A 7,872-nucleotide genomic window follows, 5' to 3' on the forward strand; every position below is an offset into this window, starting at 1 on the left:
CTGGATACAGCAAATCTGTATCTGTACTAGACTAGTTTCAGGAAAGGCAGGAAACAAGCGTAAAATTTAGAATTTTTTTTGTTTTTGTATTTTGTTTTTTTACAGAAAAACAGCTAAAACAGCACTAAAAACAATCCACATGCAGTGCAAGCTAGCACACTTGATTGTGTAGCAGTATTAAAGCAAATGCCATTTAAATAATTGCAATTTATTCAAAATGCATTCTGAACTGAATTCAATTATTGTTTTATTCAACTCTGAACAGTTAAAAAGTGTCAAAAAATATCAGCTGAGAAGTGCACTCAGTCAGAACACAGGGAGATTGTTGCAGTTTTTTTTTAGTAAAGTAGAAAGGGAGGAAGGAGGAGCAGAAGATAATTCAAGGTTAAGAAACTAAGTATTTTGGCCTTTTCAATGTTCTCTCTGTATTAAGTAGAATGAGCTAATGACACTAGACTGGGAGGATTGTCCCAGATCAAATTTACAGTAGGGGTGGGCAACTGCAAAGCCACCAAGTATAAGAACAGGATACCAATAGGGAGGGAGAGTGGGAAACTAAACCAGTTGTATGATACACTGCTTGGCAGGAAATCAGAACAAAAACTAGCTAGAAAAGGTTTACAAACAGTGTGACAGTAAAAACCTTATTTATCAGGCCATGTGAGGCAGAAAATTTTAGTACAACAGTGCAGATTATTTTATAACTATAAAGTACAGTAAAAAGTATGCAGCAGACAGTAAAAGTGCTATAAATATCTATAAGCAATATCTAGTAAAATGAGCAAAAACAGGATACTTAAAGTTATATATCACAGATCAGAGTTTTGCTCAGTGCCCTTCCTCCGATTAGCTCTGTGTAAAATGGCAGAAACATTCACAAGGTAACCTCTTAAGTAACAGAAAGTTGAAACTTGAAACAAATTTTAAAAAAGCTCGAAAGAACCAATGAGGTGCTTACTCCAAGCCGTAGTCCAGATAACCTCATTCAGCCAATGACCATAAACATTACACTCTCACTGAAATGCAAAATGATTTCTGCTAAACTAAGATGGCCTGGAACATGTGCTCAGACACACAGCCTCTGCAAACAACCAACTAGGCCCAGAAGACAAGTCTGAATATGGACAATGCTCCAGCTACTACCTAATACTACTTAGGCAGAAAAATTACAGAAATGTTTATCACAGCATAAAAATAGCAGTGAACCTTTAAATGAAAGCTTTAAACAGATAAATGAGCAAGGAGACTCTAGACAATGCTTTTAGCTGCAAACAAACTAGTTATATGATGCATTCTTTGGCAGGAAATCAGCACAAAAACTATCTAGAAAAGATTTACAAACAGTGTGACAGTAAAAACCTTATTTATCGGGCCCTGTGAGGCAGAAAATGTTAATACAACCATGCAGATTAGTTTATAGCTATAAAATACAGTAAAAAGTATGCAGTAGACAATAAAAGTGCTCTGTGGGCATTCCAGTTGTTGCATGTATCTGAACAGATATATACCAAAGGAAGCATTATATTAAATAACTGGCCTAATGAGGGCTGAGTAAAGTGGGACAATGACACCCCTAGATCTAGATACAATTCCTTTATTTTTAAGTTGTGCAATATAGAAGGACTTTCTTACAACAATGGACACATGTTGGTCAAAAGTTAGGCCACTGTCCACATAAGTTCCCAAATCCTGAACAACTGAGTCAACTCTTAGGGGCCTACTGTCAATGTGGTAGTTCCTAATGGTAGATGACTTCCAAAAGGATACAATAATGCATTTTTTGGCATTTGGTTTCAGTCCATGATTTTGGCACCATTTATTTATTTGGGACAAACCAGATTGCTAAGTCATTTGGGTATTCAATGATTGCTCCTAGCTTGCAGTCATCTGCAAACTTAGTCAGCCATAGCCCTTTGGTATTGGCTTTTACATCATAAGAGTAGATGCCAAATAGGAGAGGTCTCGGGTAACCATCGTACTATGCCTGAATGGGGAATTGTGTCAAAAGCTTTGGCCAGGTCAGGGTATGAGGTGTGTACCATTTTGCCTTCATCCACTGATTTGGTAACATTTTCAACAAAATCCACAAGGTTGAGTAAGCATGACGTGCCCTCAGTGAATCCAAACTGAGACAGGTCCAGCATTTGGAGGTTCTCCATGTCCTGATTGATTAATTCCATGATAAGTCTTTCCATGGCTTTTGCATATGAGGCTGGTCAGACTTATGGGTCTACAATTGCCTGAGTCTGTGGAAAGTCTACAGGGTTTTACCAGAAAATCAGATCTTTTAGGAGTGATAAGGCAAAACTGAACAGTCATCCAAATGCTTTATGATAAGTGATTTTTTTTAACAGTAAAAGGTTCAGGATGCTATGGTGGGGATATAAAGATGTCAAATTATGCTACTGCCATACTATTCTAGGCACTATGCAAGCATGCTACTGCAATTCAGTGTTCTCCATTATTAAGCAGAAGAAAAGAAAGCTGATTTGGGGTGTTTTTTTTTTCTTTTCTTTGAGCTGACTTACTTTCCTTTATTGTAAATCTGACCATGGATTAAGGTCAAAAGTGAATACGTGTATGTTGAGTATAAACTATCCATTCATATTCGTTAAGTTTACACATCCGGGGGGGGGGCAAAGCCCATCTCTCTCTCTCTCTCCGAAGAATGTGTTTAGCTGTACTTGGAGACTGGAAGGTGCAGGACTTCCATTACTATATTTTTTCATACAAGATATGTAGGGACATAGTTTTCTTGAAATCCATGCAGGAGACCGAAATGGGGTCCAATGGGATCAGTGTACCCCTACCTGATCCTGAACTAAAAATTTTTACTCAAGTGATGAAAATGTAGCTGCCATTATATAAAATAAAGGTGGACTGCTTATCCTGTACCGAGAGAACCTCTGGTCAAGCAGTTATTTTCTTTTCTTTTTTAGAGGTTTAACATCATTTGTTTATGTATTAAAACTGTGTACAGATCTAGCTAAACTAAAAGTTATGCCCTGTTTGATGAAAATACAGCCAACATCCTATAAACAGAAAAGAGTGTTTACTGCACATTTTAAAATCCTTTTTTAAATGGGCACAACTTCATTGATTAATGTATTAGAATTGTGAACCATGCCAGAGTACTATGCTGGATTAAAGTGAACTGGAGTCACCACTTAACCCCAAACATGCACTTTAATAAATTACTGAGTTGCTTTAACTCCAGTTTAATTAAAGATTATGTCTAAAGGTGCAAAGTGACCTTTGTTTTTTTTTTAATAAAAAAGTGTCTGCATGCATCATTATGCATGCAAACACTTTTTTTATACAGAAAAACAAAGCTCATTTCATACTCATGCATTAAAAGTCAGTTTTTAAAATAATGCTGCTGAACACAGAAGACTAAATGTAGTAAGCCTTGTTTATGGCATTAACATTTATAGGAGAACAGGGAGTAGTTATGTCATTTCAGGTTCCAGTGCTAATACTGCTGGATTGTAAATTAGTGATGTAATTGCCAAACTGTTAAATTAACAGTTTGGTAGCCCGGCTAGCTCAGTCAGTAGAGCATAAGACTCTTAATCTCAGGGTCGTGGGTTCGAGCCCCACATTGGGCGCCATTGTAAGTTTAGATAAGATGGTACTTTACCGTAGTTAGCTGGAAACACTGTATGCCATGAGACTAAGAAACGAAAGTCTTAACTACCCAAACTCGTGCTTTAATAGGTGTCAGTCTCTCCCTTATGAACCAAGTCTTGTGCCCTGTTCAGCATGAATTCTCCAAACACTGTAGTTCATTTAATAAGGTTTTATTAGATGTTCACAATATCTGAAATACTGTCTCCATTAACAGTTCTGATAATTCAAGTTGCTGTACATTATTTTGATTGTCCTGAACAGTATAAACTGACAATGTCTCTAGGTGACCTGTTTTCTGTACTCATGCTCTAGACATCTTCTCTGACGTAACAGGTCAAATCAACTTACTAACCTTAACTGCTCTGCTATCCTGCACACAGCATATTATATTCTCCTTCTCAGTAATTTTCCTCTATTGACTATATCCACCCCCTAATCCTTGATCCTTAGAATACGTCTTGTTTTTAACTTATCTCTTGATTCTTTCCTTGAGAAAAGAACATAACAAGTACTCTCTGCACTCTTCCCTTGACAAACTGTTATTTCAGCAAGGTCAGTGAAAGATTCTTTGTTTCTGCTTTCTAAAATGTATGCATAAATGAAACATCATTGCTAGCTTATTTTATTCTTGTAGCCTGTCTAATGTCTGTAAAATGAAAAACCCTGATCTAGCACCCATGCATTAGAAATCAGTTTTTAAAATATTGCTCCTGAACACAGAAGACTAAATGTAGTAAGCCGTGTTTATGATATTAAAATTTATAGGAGAACAAAAAGTGGTTATGTCATTTCAGGTTCCAGCTCTAATACTGCTGGATTGTAAATTACTGATGTCATTGCCAAACTGTTAAATTAATGGTTTGGTAGAAAATTTCATGATGCAATGGCATAGTTTTCTGCTAAACTGTTAATTTAACATTTTGGCAATTATATCACCATTTATTTATTTATTTATTTATTTGTCTTCTGTTAACCGAGTTAGTCCACTGGGCTGGTGGCCCATTTTCAGTGGAGACCCGAGGAGAAAAGCTCCACAACAAAAAAGTATCAGTACAATAACAATAACAACAGTACAGAGTTTACATGACAAGTAAAGTGAAACTGTTTACATAACAATGTACATTCATGGGATGAACAGGTACAAAGTCAATATACAATCGTGTGATAGTGCAGAAAAAAAAATTACAGCTTACAATTACTTACCTTTGCTAATCCAGCAGTATTAGAGCTAGAACCCAGAATGATGTAAACGCTCCCTGCCCTCCCATGAATATTAAAGCCATAAACATGGCTTACTACATTTAGTCCTCCGTGTTTGGAAGGAGTATTTAAAACTTTATATTTTAAAGGCTTCAAAAAGTACTTTTCTTTTCAGACAAGAAAGTGCTCGCAAGCATAAAGATGCATGCGAACACTTTTTTATTTGAAAAGAAAAACATGTTTCATGCCTTTAAACATGATTCGTAAGCACTGTAATAGTAAGGCTAAATTATAAATTAAAACAATATATAACAACTATAATCAATAAGCAGCTTATGACAGAAATAAAAACTGTCTCACTTAGTCTTTGCTAAAGGTCAGCTCAAAAAGAAAACCCTTCCCAGAGCTCTTAAAGCTGACCAAGGTGGAACACTGAGTAAGCTACTGTGGTAGCAAGTTACAAAGGCATGTGGGACTGATAAACAAAGAAACAGACTCTACATGTTTCAAGAAATACAGTAGGAATTGCTAAACAGCACTAAGCTGGCAAACTGTAAAGCCCAATGGAGCAGTGTCAGTCATTTAGCTTCTTCAGGTATGATGGAGCAAAATCTTATGTATGGTTTAACAGACAAACACTAAGATTTTAAAGAAGGTATTTAACTGGAGAGGAGGTCAGTGTACGCTTAGTAACATGGGAGTAACATGTTAGTAATGCTAAGTACCAGAGTATGTAAACATGTTTCAACTTTTTTTTTTTTTTTGTATAGGCTATCACTGGCTAATCTTGGTGTGGGGGGAGCTCAAGGTTAAGGCTTTGCAATAATCAAGACAAGAGAAAATCAATAACAGTAACCACAAGTGGACTCTGACTAGATATCAGATGTCTAACTGTGGCAGCGTTCCTTACATGGAAGCACAATGAATTAACCTCAGCAGACAACTGGTCCTTCAGTGACAATCAGTCATCAGTCGACAAGATACACCCTAGACTCAAACTATAGCTTATTGCTACAATGCATAATAAATGATGGCTATGGAGCAGTTGAAGAATCTCACAAAGTAGTACATACACAGCCAAGGCTTCTGAATTGCTGTGTGCTGAATTTAAGACGGATTGAAACCAATGATGAACGGCTTCTAGGTCACCTACTAAAGAATCTGCACTTGTGATATGTTCTTGGCTTGTTGCTGAGGAAAGAAAAGGTAAGGTTGCATATCATTAGCCTAGCAATGATACAACAAACCTTTCCAGTGGATCAAATACACAAGAGGCAGCACAGACCCCATAAATAATCATGGATTTTACTAAGCCTTTTGGATTATCACAGTCTGTTAATTTCACACACTATTGTATGGGTGCTAGAATGCTAGAAACCAGCCTGTAGGCATATCTTGACTACTAGGAGGCAAATCAGTCAAAGACTGTAGAGCAGGGCCACTATAAGAATACAAATGATCAATGGAGATACTATGATCCTTGATAAAGCAGTACAGAATAAAGCTGCCAATATTATGTAGTGATGTGGAGATCACTTAACTGCTCAGATAACAGCCCTGTCAGTACATCTCTGTCGCAGGTTTTGAAAAATGAAGGCTTTTTGGTAAAATTGGTCAACCAAGGACCTTGAGCTACTGTTTATTATACAAAATAACAAACTATTTCCCCAGCAGATGATGTGACTATGTTTTAATTCTTAAGAGTTGTACTACTAGCATATCTGAGATTGTCTATTTTATTTCTAAAACAAATCCTTATGAAAAGTAGCTCTATCACCACCATTTTCACTGTTTTCTTTTTTTTAATTTTTCATGTTTATCTTTATTATTTTTAGATGGTGAGAGATGCCAGGTGAGGATACAGAACTGTCTGTTGGGAACCTCACAAAATAGCCATGCAATTCTTCCAGTTTTAGTAGGCAATGTCACTGCAAACTGGACCAGTCACAAATATAACCAGCAATTTTGAAGTTGATAAGAGTGGGACAAAAAGTAGTGCTAGGAATGTTCCCCAGCATAACAGTAATAATAAGGCAGCTCACTAAAGCCATCTGTCTTCAAATCTTTGTGTTTGTCTGTGTTCTCTTTCTTCCATTGCTTACCTTATACAGAAATAGTACCTGGATTACAGTTCATAAATACTATCTGTGAAGGTCCGTGATACTGTGGTATTGCCAAATTTTGAGCAGCTGTAAAATCCACTAGAATGTATAAACATTTTTGTGTATATTCTTTTCAGACTCTAGAGCTTCACAGATAGAATTCCTACAAATCCGTATTAAATCAGCATTTCAAAGTATATGTATATTGTTCATAGGTAAGCACTAGGCTAGCTGCCCTTGTGGGCCATTTTAAGCCAAGCCAGTTTCACTTTCTGTGCTCAAATTAACCTATCCCATTTGATTAGAGATTGGTCTTAATCATCCCATGGTTGATATCTTTATATTACCCCTAATGACAATAACTGGGATCATTCCATAGATAATTTGAGGGGACCCATGTATGGGATAAAGCATTTAGAAGTTGGCTCTATTCATTAATAGTACAAGGGGAAGTCCTGGGGTAAATGTCTTGTTTCCCATCCATAGATCTAAGTTGTACTTGAATATGGGACAGGGATGAACTTTGTTTTATGTGGATGAGTAGTCTGTTCCAGAACAGTGGTGTTCTCTGCGAGATATATCTGTCCCTCAAAACCATTCTGCTGATGTTGCAGAAGAGGTTTAGATCCCTAGACTGAGTATTTCTGATGCCATTTCACTTGGTGATGTGCATTAAATCCATTAGTAATCGTTCAGAGGATGCCTTGTGTCAGACACCAGTCCTCTCTTAGCAGTCTGTAGGATACTGAGTAGAGTGACAGGGATATTAGTCTGTTTCGTAGGTCATGTTGTTTAGGCCTGTATCTTTTTAGTAAGTTATCTATGTGTGTATATCAATTGTTGCATGTATTTGGGCAGATACATGCCAAAAGAGGCATTGTATTGTCAACGTGGTAGTTCCCAAAGTATACAATGATGCTTTTTTTTTTGGCATTTAGTT

The 7,872-nt window shown here is 36.8% G+C and overlaps 1 protein-coding gene and 1 non-coding gene across 2 annotated transcripts in view; both read left to right on the forward strand.

Annotated features, from left to right (window-relative positions):
* The window catches only part of ZC2HC1C (zinc finger C2HC-type containing 1C), a 206,594-nt gene that overhangs the window by 3,933 nt on the left and 194,789 nt on the right, over nucleotides 1-7,872 (forward strand). The gene's annotated exons all lie outside the window — the stretch shown is intronic.
* TRNAK-CUU lies at nucleotides 3,536-3,608 on the forward strand. The gene has a single exon. It is a non-coding gene; the product is annotated as a tRNA-Lys (tRNA).

Source organism: Protopterus annectens, chromosome 6.part0 (genome assembly GCF_019279795.1).
Source record: "Protopterus annectens isolate FY-2018-M chromosome 6.part0, PAN1.0, whole genome shotgun sequence".
In the NCBI taxonomy this organism is placed as follows: domain Eukaryota; kingdom Metazoa; phylum Chordata; order Ceratodontiformes; family Protopteridae; genus Protopterus; species Protopterus annectens.